Source organism: Anomaloglossus baeobatrachus, chromosome 6 (assembly GCF_048569485.1).
Source record: "Anomaloglossus baeobatrachus isolate aAnoBae1 chromosome 6, aAnoBae1.hap1, whole genome shotgun sequence".
In the NCBI taxonomy this organism is placed as follows: Eukaryota; Metazoa; Chordata; class Amphibia; order Anura; family Aromobatidae; genus Anomaloglossus; species Anomaloglossus baeobatrachus.
Genome location: NC_134358.1, coordinates 175,380,998 through 175,401,553, shown reverse-complemented (window position 1 = coordinate 175,401,553; position 20,556 = coordinate 175,380,998). Strand labels below are relative to the sequence as shown.

Here is a 20,556-nt window from a genome sequence, read left to right as displayed (position 1 = left end):
TACTCATATGCTGAGCGCTTTACAGCTACTTACATTAAGGTTCTCCTGAATATTTATGTTCCTGTTTTCATTCAATGTAATTGTCAAATAATCATTCCTTTGTTTTCTGTGGCTTTAGTAAGATTGACTAAAAAGGCCTGTGTACAATTAAATTAATTAAAGCAATACATATTAACTTATGTTAGCACAAATAGTATGGATACAGTAACAATCAAGTTACATATAAGATTATTTTTTAATTGAGAAAAATGTTTCTGAGAGAAGAAAAACACAATTACTTGAACACTTTTTGTTTATTTATTTGATCTATGGTGGTAATTTCATTTGCTATCAATTATCATTTATATTTTAGTTGGCTGATTACATTTGCATTTTAAGGCACTGCATTTTCCTTACAAGAATCCTTCTTATATCCACAAAAGACATCATCAAATTGAAAGTGATGGTGTGGAAAACTGTGTATTCTAAAATTGGACTATTCAATTAAGGTGCCAAAGAAGAATGCAAGGAAATAATCTAGCGAAATTATTTGTGATTTATCTCCTTGGCAGCTAAATGACAAATATCTTTTACCCCAGTTCTTCCAGGTGGTGACATGGCCAAGCAGCGTGTGTCCTGAAAAACAATAACATAGATTGATTAAGGTTACCTTCTCTGAATTCTACCTAATATTTACAACTATCTGTGCAATTGATCATTTAGACAAAGGCCTCAACTCGAGTAAATATAGGCTTCTCTTAAGAGGCACCCAAGGAACAGAGAAAGAAATTATACAGATAAATCTACCATTGCGTTCACAATCAAGCCATAAGAGCAATGCTTTATAATTATGTTTTGTCATGCATATTTTATGTTCAACATTTTCAATGTCCTTGAGATATGTTCAGGCATAACAAGTTATTGTATAAATGAAAAAGACTAATGCTACATTCATACACGACTGGGCCTATAAAATATGACCTTCAATAGGCACTTGTGCCAACCGTCTATAGCAAAAATAAACTAATGTATGTAAATGTGTTTACAATTACATCGATTTATTAATTCTAAAATTGTTAGTAATTCTTTGAGAATATCCAGCTTAAAAATATAATTTTCCTACAGACACTCTGGCTTTGAGAGAGTGACTAAATAGACTACATGACCTCAATTATGCACGATGGAATTATAGTCTTTACCATCTTGACATCCTTGATTATTTTCTTGTTTTTATGCCTTAAGAAATAGTTGCTATTTCTTATAAGACAGAATCATAACAGTCAGCTACTGCATCAGTTAACTGGCATTTGGACAAACATAAGATCTCCATAGACTTTCTTTGTGAATCCTCTGATTTTTTTTTTCTGCTATCATCAGGCTTTGGTTGAATTGCTAAGTTTTGAAGGGAATTTTTTGTTAATACCAGTAAAAAGGCCAACTTTTGAGTGCAATGCCGGAGAGAAGAGCACAGATCTCTTTATCTCCCCCTATTAAAATTACTGATATTGTCAATAGTTAAGCAAGCTGAAGATGAAAATATCTCTAACAGGTATGAAGCCAAAGAAGACCCATCTCCTTTGCATTTAGGCAAAAAAAAATAAAAAAAAAAAAATATATATATATATATATATATATATATATATATATACACAGTATAGACTACAGTTCAAAGGTTTAGGGCCACTTAGATATTTCCTTATTTTTGAGAGAAAGGCACATTTTTTTCAATGAAGCTAACATTAAATTAAACAGAAATACACTCTATAAATTGTTAATGTGGTAAATGACTATTCTAGCTGCAAATGTCTGGTTTTGAATGCAATAGCTACATAGGTGTATAGAGGCCCATTTCCAACAACCAACACTCCAGTGTTCTAATGGTACATTGTGTTTGCTAACTGTGTTAGGCCTCTTTCACACGTTCGTGAAAATCATGCACGTTTTTCACGGACGTGTCAGAGGTGCGTTTTGCCCTCCGTGACCCGTGTTTATGGGCTACGTGTGTTCTCCATGTTTATCCATGATAACACACGGAGAACGGGAAGTTTATGCTCACCTGTCCCTGACATCGCTGTCCGTGGTACTGATCTTTGGACTCCGGTCCTGCCGACTCCCCGCTGCTGCTGCTTCCAGCCGCAGTGAAGTGAATATTCAATTAGCATAATGAGCAGCAGTCGGCAGCAAGTGACAGCAGCAGCAGAGGCAGGAGGGCAGGAGAAGGTGAGTAAAGTTTTTTTTTTTTTCTCACAGACACATGTCTTCTCTCCGGAACGTGTCACACGGAACACATCCGTGTGGTCCGTGTGTGTTACGTGTGACACGTTTGCGTTCCGTGTGACACCCGTGATGCCGGAGAGACAATGGACATGTCGGCGTGAGAAACACACGGACACACGTAAGTACAGAACGGACACACGTTCCGTGAGCAAATACTTACGTGTGTCCAAAACCATAGGAAAACCTAGGTGTACATGTGCAAGTGTCCGGTACATGAGAAAACTGCCAAACACATACCGGAGGCACGTACGTGTGAAGGGGGCCTTAGAAGAATAATGGATGTTTAGAAATCCCTCAAACCCTTGTGCAAGTATGTTAGCACAGCTGAAAACAGTTTTTCTGATTGTAGAAGCTATAAAACTGACTTTCCTTTGAGCTAGTTGAGAATCTGGAGCATTACATTTGTTGGTTCCATTAAACTCTCAAAATTGCCAGAAAAAGAAAACTTTTATGTGAAACTCCACAGTCTATTCTTGTTCTTAGAAACGAAGGATATTCCATGCGAGAAATGGCCAAGAAACTGAAGATTTCCTACAACATTGTGTACTACTCCCTTCAGAGGAGAGCACAAACAGGCTCTAACCAGAATACAAAGAGAAGTGGGAGGCCCCGCTGCACAACTGAGCAACAAGACAAGTACATTATAGTCTCTAGTTTGAGAAATCGATGCCTTATAGGTCCTCAACTGGCAGCTTCTTTAAATAGTACCCGCAAAACGCTAGTGTCAACGTCTACAGTGAAAAGGCGACTCTGGGATGTTGGCCTTCAGGGCAGCGTGGCAAAGAAAAGCCATATCTGAGACTGGCTATTAAAAGGAAAAAAATAATATGAACAAAAGAACACAGACATTGGACAGAGGAAGATTGGAAAAAAAAGTGTTATGACAGACGAATCAAAGTTTGAGGAGTTTCGATCACACAGGAGAACATTTGTGAGATGCAGAACTACTGAACAGATGCTGGAAGAGTGCCTGATGCCATCTGTGATGATCTGGGGTTGCTTTGGTGTTGGAAAAGTGGGAGATTTGTACAATATAAAGGGGATTTTGAATAAGGAAGGCTATCACTCCATTTTGCAATGCCATGCCATACCCTGTGGACAGTGCTTGATTGGAGCCAATTTGATCCTACAACAGAACAATGACCCAAAGCACACCTCCAAATTATGCATGAACTATTTAGGGAAAAAGCAGGCAGCTGGTATTCTATCTGTAATGGAGTGGCCGGCCCAGTCACCAGATCTCAACCCTATTGAGCTGTTGTGGGAGCAGCTTGACCATATGGTATGCAAAAAGTGCCCATCAAGCCAATCCAACTTGTGGGAGGGGCTTCTGGAAGCATGGGGTGAAATATCTCCACATTATATCTCCACATTATCTCAGCAAATTAACAGCTAGAATGCCAAACGTCTGCAAAGCTATAATTGCTGCAAAGGGAGCATACTTTGACGAAAGCAAAGTTTGAAGGAGAAAATGTTTATTTGAAGTAAAAATCATTATTTCTAACCTAGTCACTGTCTGGACTATATTTTCTATTCATTAAGGAAATAATTTTATAAATAAAAGTAGGATTTTTCATCGAAAAGACAAAATTGTCTAGGTGACCCCAAACTTTTGAACTGTAGTGTATATATATATATATATATATATATATATACAGTACAGACCAAAAGTTTGGACACACCTTCTCATTTAAAGAGTTTTCTTTATTTTCATGACTCTGAAAATTGTAGATTCTCATTGAAGGCATCAAAACTATGAATTAACACATGTGGAATGAAATACTTAACAAAAAATTTTGAAAGAACTGAAAATATATCTTATATTCTAGGTTTTTCAAAGTAGCCACCTTTTGCTTTGATTACTGTCTTGCACACTCTTGGCATTCTCTTGATGAGCTTCAAGAGGTATTCACCGGAAATGGTTTTCACTTCACAGGTGTGCCCTGTCAGGTTTAATAAGTGGGATTTCTTGCCTTATAAATGGGGTTGGGACCATCAGTTGTGTTGTGCAGAAGTCTGGTGGATACACAGCTGATATCCCTACTGAATAGACTGTTAGAATTAGTATTATGGCAAGAAAAAAGCAGCTAAGTAAAGAAAAATGAGTGGCTATCATTACTTTAAGAAATGAAGGTCAGTCAGTCTGAAAAATTGGGAAACCTTTGAAAGTGTTCCCAAGCCCAGTGGCAAAAACCATCAAACGCTACAAAGAACTGGCTCACATGAGTACCGTCCCAGGAAAGGAAGACCAAGAGTCACCTCTGCTGCGGAAGATACGTTTATCCGAGTCACCAGCCTCAGAAATAGCAGGTTAACAGCAGCTCAGAATAGAGACCAGGTCAATGCCACACAGAGTTGTAGCAGCAGACACATCTCTAGAACAACTGTTAAGAGGAAACTTTGTGCAGCAGACCTTCATGGTAAAATAGCTGTTAGAAAACCACTGCTAAGGATGGGCAACAAGCAGAAGAGACTTGTTTGGGCTAAAGAACACAAGGAATAGACATTGGAACAGTGGAAATCTGTGCTTTGGTCTAATGAGTCCAAATTTGAGATCTTGCTCTAGCACAGCGCCACCTATTGGAAGTAGCAATCCTAAAAGTCAAATGTGGATTTTTAACAATCCTTTGCATATGACCTAGGAATAAATAAGCCAGATCAGAATCCCAATTGCAGACACGGTGTTTTGGGGTGTTTGCTCCTCGTCAGTGCAAAGTATGGGGTGTCTGATCTGGCTTATGAGAAGCTTTGTGGGGACCACGGGAGAACACTATTTTCCTTAAGGAGACTTTGCAAGCCAGTCTGGCTGCCAGTAAAGTAAGGGGACTTATAGCTGCCATGCCCCTCTGGGGAATATTCAAATTGTCTCTCCAGTAAACGAGACAAACTCTAGCGCAGCGCCACTTATTGGAAGTGGCGATTCTAAAAGTCAAATGTGGATTTTTAACAATCCTTTGCATATGACCTAGGATATATAAGCCAGATCAGAATCCCAATTTGCAGACACGGTGTTTCGGGGTGCTTGCCCCTCGTCAGTGCAAAGTATGGGGTGTCTCATCTGGCTCATGAGAAGCTTTGTGGGGACCGCGGGGGAACACTATTCTCCTTAAGAAGATATTTCAAGCCAGTCTGGCTGCCAGTAAAGTAAGGGGACTTATAGCTGCCACGCCCCTCTGGGGAATATTCAAATTGTCTCTCCAGGGTGTGCAAAGCAGTAATCAAAGCAAAAAGTTGCTACTTTGAAGAACCTAGAATGTAAGACATATTTTGAGTTGTTTCACACTTTTTGTTAAGTATTTCATTCCACATATGTTAATTCATCAGTGTTACGAAAATAAAGAAAACTCTTTCAATGAGAAGGTGTGTCCAAACCTTTGGGCTGTACTGCATATATATATTTTTTTTATATTTCTTTTTTCATTTTTAATCTTTTAAAATTTACAAAACGAAAAATGGGTCAATGCAAATGTTTGGACACCTTAGGAGATTTTTGGGCTCAGATAACTTTGACCAATGTTTCAGACCTTTATTAGCCTGATAGGGTTATGGCTTGTTCACCATCATCGTTAGGAAGGGTCGGGTGATGTACATTTCACAGCTTTATAAAAACCCAGCCTCCTCTAAAATTGTGCCAAAAGACAGCAGCCATGGCTTCTTCTGAACAGCTGTCTAGCACTCTCAAAATGAAAATGGTGGAACCTCGCAAAGCAGTTGAAGGCTATAAGAAGATAATAAAGTGTTTTCAAGTTGCCCTTTCCTTTGCTTGAAATGTAATTAAGAAGGAGCTGTTAACAGAAACAATGGCGATCAAGATAATGTCTGGAAGACAAGCAAAATTTCTGTGAGAGATGCTCATGGGATTGCTAGAGAGGCAAAACAGGATCCTCGCTTGACTGCAAAAGACCTTCATGAAGATTTCACAGACTCTGGAGTTGTGTTACATTATTCTACTGTTCAGACACCTGCACAAATATCACCTTCATGAAAGAGTCATCAGAAGAAAACCTCTCCTGTGTCCTCACCATAAAATTCAGAGTCAGAATTATGCAAAAGAACATCTAAACATGTCTAAACTACTAAGGAAATGTGTCATATTTAACTTTGTGCCTTTTAGAGATCATTTCATTTGCAACTTGCTTAACTGTTCACAATAACAGTAATTATGACAAGAGATGCCCAAACTCCCAAACTTTTGCATGCAGCTGTAACTTTGGTAAATAGAAAAACAATATATTTTTATTCAGGTAGAAAAGAGGTTCGAGAATCGGCAATTTAATGTTCAAGTGATTTAAGGGGGTGTTCGAGTCGTTCAACGAACTCGAATGATTTGCTAAAAGTTCGGCAGTTCGATTTACGTTCAAGAACGGTTCAAGCACCAAAAGCGTGGCTTTTCACAGTAAGTATGTGTTCACCTTTTGTATCTGCATGCGTCCTGCGTTCCCAGCACAATCCCTCTCTCTTTCCTACTCACCGATCACGGGCGTCTCGCTGCACGGCTGTCACAAATCTCCAGCGGCATTTCCTCTTTTGAAAATGGCTGCCGCTTCATTATTCAATTAGTTATTCCATCCATTCCCCGCCCACCGGCACCCATGATTGGTTGCAGTGAGACACGCCCCCATGATGAGTGACAGCTGTCTCACTGCAACCAATCACAGCCGCCGGCGGGCGGCTCTATATCGTGCAGTGAAATAAATAAAAAAAAATGCGGTTCCCCCATATTTGATACCAGCCAGGATAAAGCCACACAGCTGGAGGCTGGTATTGTCAGGATGGAGAGCACCAAATTATGGGGAGCCCACTACCCTAACAATATCACCCAGCAGCCGCCCGGAATTGCCGCATGCATTAGATGCGACAGTCCTGACTCTACCCATCTCATTCCAAATTGCCCTGGTGCGGTGGCAATCGGGATAATGAGGAGTTAATCATGCCAGGCGTCTCCCTGAGATACCTTCCATGATTAAACTATAAGTGAAAGTAAAGAAACACACACAGCAAAAAATCCTTTATTTGGAATAAAAGACAAAAAACACCTCATTTTCCTTTATATTAAAATCCCCAAACAACAATCCAGGTCCGAAGTAATCCACACGACACTGTCAGCTCTGCTACATGAAGATGACAGGGAGTGATCTGTAAAAATACAAAATTATCCCCGGCACTCCAAGAGAAAAAAGAAACAATGTCTGGGTATTTTTGATGTTTTTTATTGTGAATAGTCTTATCTCGACGTTTCGGTCATACCTTGACCTTTATCAAGAGAATTAATCAGACTATGAAGCAGAGAAATCAGTATGTGCATACTACTCGAGGGAGGGAGCAATACGAGTCACCACTCATATGAAGAGGAACTTATCAGGTGCGTATGAGCGCTGTGACTGTATAATAGACAATCGGGATCAGCCAGTCAATAGTCTATGGGGTAATCATGTAGTGGTATTCCACCGAGGTAGAAAGTCGTATGTCGTGACTGTCCAATAATTGGCTACTGTATAGGTGCCATGCCAATCTTGTTAGTGAGCAGAGGACCTGTCAAACAGCATGAAATGGTGTGCGGGAGGTAATGTGTCTCTGGAAACTTGTCACCATTCCCCCTGGACACAAGCCTGTATCATCTCATACACCAGGTCTTTGACCTTTTTCCAAGTTACCACTTTTGAGCATAGCCCTGGCATAGGACACTGTTACCATATAGGCTGTTTCCCTTTTGAGGTATTGTTATGCTATTTATCAGTTTTGTCCATGGTCTGGTGATTTATCAGTACACCATTGCATTAACCTCTGTCTATTTATGTCACTAGTCCGCAGCATAGGTGTAATACCGACACTGTCATGACAATTTCACCTACTCCACTACTCCTTTAAGAAGGTCTCCTATACGACCTTATTTCACGGCTGCTCATAGATTAACATTAACCTGTGGCATTGTGGGCTATATGTCTTATAGCTAATGTATTGGTGTCACAAGTTTCCAGAGACACATTACCTCCCGCACACCATTTCATGCTGTTTGACAGGTCCTCTGCTCACTAACAAGATTGGCATGGCACCTATACAGTAGCCAATTATTGGACAGTCACGACATACGACTTTCTACCTCGGTGGAATACCACTACATGATTACCCCATAGACTATTGACTGGCTGATCCCGATTGTCTATTATACAGTCACAGCGCTCATACGCACCTGATAAGTTCCTCTTCATATGAGTGGTGACTCGTATTGCTCCCTCCCTCGAGTAGTATGCACATACTGATTTCTCTGCTTCATAGTCTGATTAATTCTCTTGATAAAGGTCAAGGTATGACCGAAACGTCGAGATAAGACTATTCACAATAAAAAACATCAAAAATACCCAGACATTGTTTCTTTTTTCTCTTGGAGTGCCGGGGATAATTTTGTATTTTTGGAGTATTGACTGTTTCCCTAGAGCACCCGCATTCATAGTGAGCCAGGTCTATACGAATAAAGGGAGTGATCTGTGTCCTCTCCACGTAGCACCTGAAGTGAGCCACGCTGTCACCAGACTTCACTCTGTAATGTAGATGTACCGCCCCGCGGCCTCAGCTGCGACCGCCGAGCCGCTCGGGTCCGGGCTCACGTGTGTTGGTGGCTCGAGCGCCTTCGGACCCGGGGGTCACGTCGCTCTGGAAGGGGTGTTTGGCGCTACACGCGGGGGTGTTTGGTTTTGGGATGATTGTCCGTGACGCCACCCACGGGTTGTGGTGATGGTGGACACCACCACTGCGGTGAAGGTACGGGGACTCCCGGGAGTGGTGTAGTGGTGCAGCTAGGTGTTGACCCCTCCGTGGGTAGGGGATGTTGGTCCCGGGGCCCGGTTGTGCGAGGGCCGGGGTCCAGGGCGCAGGGCTGCGATGTGGCGTGGTGCCGGATGGCACTGGTGTACTCACGATTAAACCACACAGAGTCACTGGTGAACCAAACAAAGGTATGAACGGGGCCCGCAGCCGGCTGCAGCTTCCTAGTCAGGTTGACAATGTCCGCCTTTCTCCTGCACCTGTGTTTGTAGTGTGACCACTGTGACTGGGAACTGGTAGTCCACTCCCCGGCGTGTATGTGTCATAGGAGCCCTTTTAGCCCGCAGGCGCTGGCCCTTGGATCTCTGACCTCTGGCGGTGGCTACTATCCGGACAGGTTGGGCTGTTGCCTTCAAACAGGACTTTGGTGTGAATGAGCCCCTGAGGTCCAGACCGCAATCAGTTAATTCGACTATGGTGGTGGCATATAGCCTAGTTCGGGGTCTGCGTACCCTGCCTGGTGCTCCGGTATCCTGTTAGCTCCCCGGTTCAGTTGCGGAAGGCCACTACCCTCACGGTTCCACAGGTCGTATTCCCGGTCTCCTGCAGGCGGCCACTGCCGTCTGCCTGCCTGACTGATCTGGGGTCCTAGGCTCCAGCCCAGGCCCCAAGCAGAACTGTACTCCACTACTCTACACTCCGCTGTACTGTACTGAACTGTTTGCTGAACTCTACTCCTCTGTCTTTCCTGCCTCAGGCCAGCAGACTCCTCGGGGGGCGTGTCTTTCTTCCTGATTCCGCCCACCTGGTGTGCCTGTCTTACTCACAGGAAGGCAATCAGGTCTTTGTGGTTGACTGGTGGTACCTTTCTAGTGTGGGGGTGTATGTGGTGAGTTTTGTGACCTGTGACATCTGGGGTGCAGGGCGTCACATAGACGTCAAGATTAACAAATCTACCTATGTTTCTCATTAGAGGCAGTGGCTCAATGGATAGAGCTCCCGTCTAAGAAGCATTAGTTCACGAGTTCGAGTCCGTTAAAAAATTTAATTTATTTTAAATTATAATTATTATTTGTTTATAATTATAATTTAATTTAATTTTGCACTGAGGGGAGGAGCCGGACATCAACTGTGAGCCGCGGGACACACCTCTAAAATCAGAGCAGTTCACAGAATGAGGCTGCATTGCTCTCTCCTCTCTCTCTCTCTCTTTCTCTTTCTCTCTCTCTTTTTCTCTCTCTCTTTCTCTCTCTTAATGTCTCTTTCTCTCTCTCTCTCTTTCTCTCTCTTTCTCTCTCTTTCTCTCTCTCTTTCTCTCTCCCCCCTCTCTCTCCTCTCTCTCTTTTTCTCTCTTTCTCTCTTTCTCTCTCTCTTTCTCTCTTTTTCTCTCTCTCTCTTTTTTTCAGTCTCTCTTTATCTCTTTTCCCCTCTCTTTCTCTCTCTCTCTTTTTCTCTTTTTCTCTCTCTCTCTCTCTTTTTCTCTTTCTCTCTTTTTCTCAGTTTCTCCTTCCCCCCCCTCTTTCTCTCTCCTCTCTTCTCTCTTCTCTCTCTCTCCCTCCCTCTCATTCTTTTTCTCTCTCTCCCGCCCGGCCGGCTAAACTATCAGCTGATGCTGTCGGACAGGAGTCTGCACAAAAGTGTGTAGTTTTTCTTTGCACTGATGCATCAGCTGATTGTATAAAAGGCGTTTATACAATCAGCTGCTGTGTCATGTAATTCAGACCTTTGAACCTGACACATCATCTGATCGTTTTGCCTTTCAGCAAACCGATCAGATGATATTGGATCCGGATTGGACGGCGAGGGACACTTGACCCAGGTTTACTGCGGAGGGTGGTTCTTTATTTCAATAAAGATGGAGTCACTAATTGTGTTGTGTTTAATTTCTAATAAAAATATTTTTCTGTGTGTTGTGTTTTTTTTTTATCTGTACTAGAAATTCATGGTGGCCATGTCTAATATTGGCATGACACCATGAATTTCGGGCTTAGGGCCAGTTGATAATATACAGCTATCCCTAACCCCATTATTACCCAGCGAGCCACCCGTAACCAGGGCAGCTGGAAGAGTTGGATACAGCACCAGAAGATGGCGCTTCTATGAAAGCGTAATTTTCTGGGGCGGTTGCGGACTGCAATTTGCAGCAGGGGTGCCCGGAAAGCTTGGGCACCCTGATCTGCGGATTCAAATCCCCAGCTGCCTAGTTGTACCTGGCTTGACCCAAAAATTGGGCGAAGCCCACGTCATTTTTTTTTTTATTATTTCATCAAATTCATGAAATAATTAAAAAAAAAAGGGCTTCTCTATATTTTTGGTTCCCAGCCGGGTACAAATAGGCAGCTGGGAGTTGGGGGCAGCCCGTAGCTGCCTGCTGTACCTGGCTAGCATACAAAAACATGACAAAGCCCACGTAATTTTTTGAAGGGGGCAAAAAACTCCTGCATACAGTCCTGGATGGAGTATGCTGAGCCTTGTAGTTCTGCAGCTGCTGTCTGCTGTCGGTCTGTATGGAGGAGGGCAGACAGCAGCTGCAGAACTGCAAGGCTCAGCATGCTCCATTTACTAGTGTATGCAGGAGAGCAGACAGCAGCTGCAGAATGACAAGGCTCAGCATGCTCCATTCACCAGTGTATGCAGGAGAGCAGACAGCAGCTGCAGAACTACAAGGCTCAGCATACTCCATCCAGGACTGTATGCAGGAGTTTTTTGCCCCCCAAAAAAATGATGTGGGCTTCGCCATATTTTTGTATGCTAGCCAGGTACAGCAGGCAGGTACGGCTGCCCCCAACCCCCAGCTGCCTATTTGTACCCGGCTGGGAACAAAAAAATAGGGAAGCCCTTTTTTTAATTATTTCATGAATTTCATGAAATAATTAAAAAAATCGACATAGGCTTCGCCCCATTTTTGTGTCCAGCCAGGTACAACTAGGCAGCTGTGGATTGGAATCCGCAGCACAGGTTCGCCCGAGCTTTCTGGGCACCTCTGCTGCGAATTACAGTCTGCAGTCGCCCTAGAAAATGGCGCTTTCATAGAAGCGCCATCAGCTGGCGCTGTATCCAACTCTTCCAGCAGCCCTGAAGCCGGGTGGCTTGCTTGGTAATTATGAGTTAATACTAGCTTTGTTTTACTAGCTAGTATTAAGCCAGAGATTCCTAATGTCAGGCAAGTTTGAGCCGGCCATTAAGAATCTCCAATAAAGGGTTAAAAAAAAAGACACCACAGAGAGAAAAAATACTTTAATAGAGATAAATACACAGACACATTAGAAACTCCATGTTTATTACTCCCTGTCAGCCCTCCACGATCCTTCTCTTCTGTCTTTTTTCTCCTTCAACCCATGCAGCTCTGCTACATCAGACAGAACTGCATGGGAGGAAGACACTGTTGCTCCCCGTGCAGTCGAATCACTCAGTGAGTGAGCAGAATCTGCATGCTGCAAGCAGTGACATCACCACTGACATTCCAGTTACCATAGCAACGGTTCTCCGATCACGTGATTCCCGGTGCCACAATTCACTGGTTGTGGCATCTAGCCCTTGCATGTGGGCTGACTCTGTAAAGAGCACCCACATGCATGGACGGGGAAGCCGACCATGTGCCAGAGAATTTCGCCGGTACACGGAGATGCTGGAACGATCATGCGTACCGCAGAGATGCATTGACAGGACCTAGCATGACGTCTAGCCATGTGACCAGTCTGTAGCCAATGAGATAATGGACACGTGACTGGTCACATGCTAGTTTGACGTCACGATAGGTCCTATCATCAGTGCTGGTTACCGGGAGGACGCAGTGATTATCAGAAGGAAAAGTGGCGGGAGACAGAGTGCAGGACGCGTTGCGGGGACCTGTAAGTGTTATGGCAATGTTTATTAACTGTATGTGTACATGTATAATGTGTTTTTATGTCTTTGTGTTTGCCTCCCATTGTTTTCAATGGGGTTTGAGTGGTTCGTTGAACGGTTCGTCGAACGTTCGTCGAACGGAGCCTCCGTTCGACGAACCAAACCGAACTCGAATGCCAGGGGGTGGCTCATCTTTAATCAGAGCACAGTGCACATGATCTAGAGCAGATATACTTTAATTTGCTTTAAACCAGCATCACTATACTGTAATCTTTGACCTTACAATTTGTGTCATGTCTAGAGATAGGTGAACCTGTAGATGTTCGGGTTTGGACGAACTTATAAACAAAGTCCTGTTCGGGACCGGACTTAACCCAGACTTGAGCCTTGGACCCCAAACCCCATAAAAGTTTATGGGGAACCGAGCTTAAGTGCTATAAAATGGTGTTAGTAAGGGCTAGGATGCTGCAAAGGGAACTAAAATGGTGATTATAGCAGAACAATTGAACTTACTAAGTTTTCAAATGGCTGTCACACTGCTTCCAGGTCTGCTCATTAAGTCTTTAGCATATTCACTGTTTCTCAGCCCAAGCTCAGTAACAGCATCCATGATTGGTTGCAGTCAGACTGTGCTCCTACCTTCTTTACCGGCATCTGTGATTGGTTGGGGAAAGAAGATGGTCTTGATAGGACCAGAGATTAACGTGATGATAGATATCGAGATATTAGTTTGTATATATACAGTGCCAACAAGTAGTATTCAACCCCCTGCAGATTTAGCAGGTTTACACATTCGGAATTAACTTGGAATTGTGACATTTGGACTGTAGATCAGCCTGGAAGTGTGAAATGCACTGCAGCAAAAAAGAATGTTATTTCTTTTTTTTTTTTTTAAATTGTGAAAAGTTTATTCAGAGGGTCATTTATTTTTCAACCCCTCAAACCACCAGAATTCTGTTTGGTTCCCCTAAAGTATTAAGAAGTATTTCAGGCACAAAGAACAATGAGCTTCACATATTTGAATTAATTATCTCTTTTTCCAACCTTTTCTGACTAATTAAGACCCTCCCCAAACTTGTGAACAGCACTCATACTTGGTCAACATGGGAAAGACAAAGGAGCATTCCAAGGCCATCAGAGACAAGATCTTGGAGGGTCACAAGGCTGGCAAGGGGTACAAAACCCTTTCCATGGAGTTGGGCCTACCTGTCTCACTGTTGGGAGCATCATCCGGAAGTGGAAGGCTTATGGAACTACTGTTAGCATTCCACGGCCTGGACAGCCTTGGAAAGTTTCCACCCGTGCCGAGGCCAGGCTTGTCCAAAGAGTCAAGGCTAACCCAAGGACAACAAGGAAGGAGCTCCGGGAAGTTCTCATGGCAGTGGGGACATTGGTTTCAGTCAATACCATAAGTAACGTACTCCACCGCAATGGTCTCCGTTCCAGATGAGCCCGTAAGGTACCTTTACTTTCAAAGCGTCATGTCAAGGCTCGTCTACAGTTTGCTCATGATCACTTGGAGGACTCTGAGACAAACTGGTTCAAGGTTCTCTGGTCTGATGAGACCAAGATCGAGATCTTTGGTGCCAACCACACACGTGACGTTTGGAGACTGGATGGCACTGCATACGACCCCAAGAATACCATCCCTACAGTCAAACATGGTGGTGGCAGCATCATGCTGTGGGGCTGTTTCTCAGCCAAGGGGCCTGGCCATCTGGTCCGCATCCATGGGAAGATGGATAGCACGGCCTACCTGGAGATTTTGGCCAAGAACCTCCACTCCTCCATCAAGGATCTTAAGATGGGTCGTCATTTCATCTTCCAACAAGAAAACGACCCAAACCACACAGCCAAGAAAACCAAGGCCTGGTTCAAGAGGGAAAAAATCAAGGTGTTGCAGTGGCCTAGTCAGTCTCCTGACCTTAACCCAATTGAAAACTTGTGGAAGGAGCTCAAGATTAAAGTCCACATGAGACACCCAAAGAACCTAGATAACTTGGAGAAGATCTGCATGGAGGAGTGGGCCAAGATAACTCCAGAGACCTGTGCCGGCCTGATCAGGTCTTATAAAAGACGATTATTAGCTGTAATTGCAAACAAGGGTTATTCCACAAAATATTAAATCTAGGGGTTGAATAATAATTGACCCACACTTTTATGTTGAAAATTTATTAAAATTTAACTGAGCAACATAACTTGTTGGTTTGTAAGATTTATGCATCTGTTAATAAATCCTGCTCTTGTTTGAAGTTTGCAGGCTCTAACTTATTTGCATCTTATCAAACCAGCTAAATCTGCAGGGGGTTGAATACTACTTGTAGGCACTGTATTAAGGAGACATATTATGGATGGCTTTGTAAGTCAGTGTTAGTAGTTTGAACTGGATACTCCGGTGAATTGGGAGTCAATGAAGGCATTTACATAGGGGAGAAAAGGAGAAGTAGGAAGGTCTAAAGACACTCTGTAGAATGCAGCTAAAGTCTATTCAATAAAGTACATGTACAAAAGATTTTCAAATATAATTCCTCAGCTCCTTAGAGTCTTATTATCAAAGTATACAAATCTGGAAATGGCTTGCCTGATGTCAAGATTTACTGTAGTTTTGCATCAAAGTATAATTCCAGATAAAGTATTCATTTCAGACCCCAAAGCATAAATCTAGGTTTTATTAAAAAAACAAAACAATTGTTTACCCCACTCCAGGCTTTGTCTTCCTGCTTGACTGGGCCTCAGATGTAACATCTTTCCATAAGGTCATTTAGGTGATGCGTGTAATGCCATCACAATATGCGCCATAATAGCACAACGCACAGTTGCAGCAGAGGCCTTTTTCAGCCATAAACCATGGCCTGGAATCAAGAAGCCAAAAAAGATGTGCACAATGAGGCAAAACAAGAAGAGATGCAGAGGATCAGAAAGCAGACTGCGGAGATGATGGACTGCAGAGACTGTGGGACAGGTGTGTGTTGATGGGAATATTATTTTTTTGTTTGCTTAGGGTGGCTTTACATGCTGCGATATCCGGCCCGATATCGCTAGCATGCGACCCACCTCCATCGTTTGTGCGAAACGAGCATATCGCTGCCCGTCGAGCACAAAATCTGGCACCCCCGTCACACATACTTACCTGCATAGCAACGTCGCTGTGACTGGCGTACCGCCTCCTTTCTAAGGGGGCGGTCCGTTCGGCGTCACAGTGACGTCACTAAGCGGCCGCCCAATGAAAGCGGAGGGGCGGAGATGAGCGGAACGTAACATCCCGCCCATCTCCTTCCTTCCGCATTGTGGCCGGAAGCAGGTAAGGAGATGTTCCTCGTTCCTGCGGCATCACATGTAGCGATGTTCACTGCCACAGGAACGAGGAACAACTTCGCCCCTGCGACAGCAGCGATAACTGGCAGCGGACCCCCATGTCAACAAGGAGCGATTTTGGACGTTTTTGCAACGATCCAAAATCGCTCCTAGGAGTCACACGCTATGACATCGCTACAGCGGCCGGATGTGCGTCACAAAATCCGTGACCCCAACGAGATCGCTGTAGCGAAATCGTAGCATGTAAAGCCCGCTTTATTCTTCTATGCTTCAGCAATATGTTTGCCACAGCTGATCGCTATTTTCCTGAATTTGCACTGAGCTAATTGCAAAAGACTTGCATTCTGGAGAATACAATTTTAGGAGAATTCCATTACACTACAATAAATTTGCTCCTCTCTAATTGTACTTGAAACTGGCAAAAAGGTCACCATTGTCCAAATCAGCACTTACAAATGCTTTTACAAATGAAACATACGAGAAAAGCCGAGAATATTCTCAAAACCAGCAATTTGGCTGTCTTTTTATTGTGCTCTCACAAGAGTAAAAGCAAACAACGAGTTACTCATTACAGTGAAGAAATCATGAGGTTGGAAGATGATTGACACCTCCTTTCAAACAACACAAAAAATAACCTGTGTGACAACTTATGTGTGCATGATAGCACAGACAATAATTATGTGATGCTCAGGTCATGTAACACAGAGCGCATAATTAATTTGAGAGCACAACATTTGCATAATGGCTACTTCCAATATCCAGCATTATCTAATGGGTGCAATCACATTGAAGAATTCTAGTTCTACTGTCTTTTTGTAAAAGGCAGTGTAATAGAGAATAATAGAACATAAATCTTTCTTAACACCTTGGATATTTTCAAGCATTCTCCCAGATAGCGGTCTTGTTTTCTTCTCTTTAATGCCTTCATTTTGCAAGGTTAAATTTATAGGCTAACATAACAGAAGGACTTTCAGGGTGAAATTGAAATGTAGAGTCATTTATGGTACATGGTTCTGTAGAGACATTCACTGTGCCCTTGATGATATAGTTTTGAGCAATCACTTACAAAGCAATCGAAGTCAACTGTGCATCAATCCTTTGAAATAACTAGGGAAAAGTTAGGGGTCAGCGATGTACTCTAACACTAAATGCATTGCCACGTATGCATCTGTCAGCATTTAATGACGATATGCGTTTTGACTGACCTGCTTATATCTGATTACCCTAAATGAGCTTATCTTGCCTGCAGACATTTGCTGCACAAAAGTCATGCCTGAGTTCTTACAGTAATTTATAACAGTTGAGAGGACATCATTTGGTGGCTATGGAACATGCAATGTTCTGTCCAAGTGGTTAAAAATGATTGTAATAAATCAGTCAATTGTAAATAGGCCTGTTCATTCATTGTGTTCTTAAGCCAGCTTTACACCTTACAATTAGGTGTGCGATCTCGTATGCGATGTGACACGCCCAGGTCGCTTATGCGATTGAATGAGATTGCACGTATGTCGTTCATTTGCTGTCACACGTGCGTTAGTAGTCTATGTTAAATTGATCAATTTTATGTGCGATCCTTTAGATCATGTGTTCTGTGACGTATGCATTGGGCACCTTTTTTTTTTTTTAATTTATTGACTTGCCAAGCGTGTGTAATGTGTAGGGATGCGTTTTTACTATGTCATCTGCCATTCAGCTCTGCTACATGGCCGCTAACAGCAGACACAGACAGCCATGTAGCAGAGGTGAATGGCAGATGACAGCAGACACAGACAGAGCCGCACTGTCAGAATGAAATCGGGTGAACCACACCCGACTTCATTGTCATGCTGCGGCTCTGTCTGTGTCGCGCCCTGATTAGCGGTCACCTGTGAAGGGCTCACCGGTGACCGCTAAACTCCTGAGTAACTGAATTGAGCAGCTCTCTCTCATATACTCACCGATCCACGGCGCTGCACAGCATTCACACTGCTCCGGCGGCTTTTACTGTTTTGAAAAAGCCGGCCGCCCATTAAACAATCTCGTATTCCCTGCTTTCCCCGCCCACCGGCGCCTATGATTGGTTGCAGTGAGACACGCCCCCCACGCTGAGTGACAGGTGTCACACTGCACCCAATCACAGCAGCCGGTGGGCGTGTCTATATGGTGCAGAGAAATAAATAATTAAATAATTAAAAAAAACGGCGTGCGGTCCCCCCCCAATTTTAAAACCAGCCAGATAAAGCCATACGGCTGAAGGCTGGTATTCTCAGGATGGGGAGCTCCACGTTATGGGGAGCCACCCAGCCTAACAATATCAGCCAACAGCCGCCCAGAATTGCCGCATACATTATATGCGACAGTTCTGGGACTGTACCCGGCTCTTCCCGATTTGCCCTGGTGCGTTGGCAAATCGGGGTAATAAGGAGTTATTGGCAGCCCATAGCTGACAATAAGTCCTAGATTAATCATGTCAGGCGTCTCCCCGAGAAACCTTCCATGATTAATCTGTAAATTACAGTAAATAAACACACACACCCGAAAAAATCCTTTATTAGAAATAAAAAACACAAACATATACCTTGGTTAACCACTTTAATCAGCCCCAAAAAGCCCTCCATGTCCGGCGTAATTCAGGATGCTCCAGCGTCGCTTCCAGTGCTGCTGCATGGAGGTGACCAGAGCTGCAGAAGACACCGCCGCTCCGGTCACCTCCACACAGCAACTGAAGACAGCCGCGCGATCAGCTGAGCTGTCACTGAGGTTAACCGCTGTCACTGGATCCAGCGGTGGCCGCGGGTAACCTCAGTGACAGCTCAGCTGATCGCGCTACTCACCTCAGTTGCTGCGTGGAGGTGAGAGGAGCGGCGGTGAGTAGCGCGATCAGCTGAGCTGTCACTGAGGTTACCCGCGGCCACCGCTGGATCCAATGACAGCGGGTAACCTCAGTGACAGCTCAGTTGATCGCACGGCTGTCTTCATTTGCTGCGGGAAGCTGACAGGAGCGGCGGTGTCTTCTGCAGCTCTGGTCACCTCCATGCAGCAGCGCTGGAAGCGACGCTGGAGCATCCTGGATTCCGCCGGACATGGAGGGCTTTTTGGGGATGATTAAAGTGGTTAACCAGGATATATGTTTGTGTTTTTTATTTCTAATAAAGGATTTTTTCGGGTGTGTGTGTTTATTTACTGTAACTTAAAGATTAATCATGGAAGGTGTCTCATAGACGCCTGACATCATTAATCTAGGACTTATTGGCAGCTATGGGCTGCCAATAACTCCTTATTACCCCGATTTGCCAACGCACCAGGGCAAATCCGGAAGAGCCGGGTACTGTCCCAGAACTGTCGCATATAATGTATGCGGCAATTCTGGGCGGCTGTTGGCTGATATTGTTAGGCTGGGGGGCTCCCCATAACGTGGAGCTCCCCATCCTGAGAATACCAGCCTTCAGCCGTATGGCTTTATCTGGCTGGTTTTAAAATTAGGGGGGACCGCACGCCATTTTTTTTAATTATTTATTTCACTACACAGTATAGACACACCCACCGGATGCTGTGATTGGGTGCAGTGTGACACCTGTTACTCAGCGTGGGGGGCGTGTCTCACTGTAACCAATCATAGGCGCCGGTGGGCGGGGTAAGCAGGGAATACGAGATTGTTTAATGGGCGGCCGGCTTTTTCAAAATAGTAAAAGCCGCCGGAGCAGTGTGAACGCCGTGCAGCGCCGCGCCGGGGATCGGTGAGTATGAGAGGGGGGGTAAGAGGGATAAACTGAAATGGACAGAGAGAGAGGGACAGAGATAGTGACCGACTGACAGAGATTAGTGCATGACAGACATTGTGAGGCACTTCAGAACGCAGCTTTTCAGCTGCGCTCTGAAGCGGAAGCTGCGGTGCAGAGCGCACCCCTGCGCACATAGCCTCAGACATCACAATCGTATGAGGGATGTCACACGTTACAATTGCCTAGGTTCATACAACGGAACGTCCAATGTATGAGGAATAAACGACGTGTATGCGATCACCGTATTTGCGTTCAATCTTGATCGCACGTAGGTGTCACACGCAAATACGTCACGAACGATGCCGGATGTGCGTCACTTACAACTGGACCCCGACAACGGATTGAAAGATTTATTGAAGTGTGTAAAGCAGGCATTAGTGACAAAGATGGGACAGGGTGATATGTATCAAATATGTATTAAAAGGGTTGTCCACTACTAGGACAATCCATTCTGTTTCTCCCAATTAATATATAAGACCCTGTACTCACCTCCCGTTCTGGTAATGTTCCTGCGCTGTTTGTGACCATGGTTCGCATTGTCACATCATGCAAGCTCCATGTCCAATCGCTGCCAGCTTCTGTCTCCCTGCCTTGAGATCAAATGAGTTAATCAACA

At 44.0% G+C, this 20,556-nt stretch overlaps 1 long non-coding RNA gene across 2 annotated transcripts in view; it reads right to left on the bottom strand.

Moving 5' to 3' along the window:
* Positions 1 to 360: 360 nt before the first annotated feature.
* Positions 361 to 20,556, bottom strand: part of LOC142244186 (uncharacterized) — a 181,053-nt gene continuing 160,857 nt past the window's right edge. For both annotated transcript variants that reach the window (XR_012724462.1, XR_012724463.1), the window contains one exon: positions 361 to 615. This is a non-coding gene — a long non-coding RNA (uncharacterized LOC142244186). The remainder of the gene's footprint in view (positions 616 to 20,556) is intronic.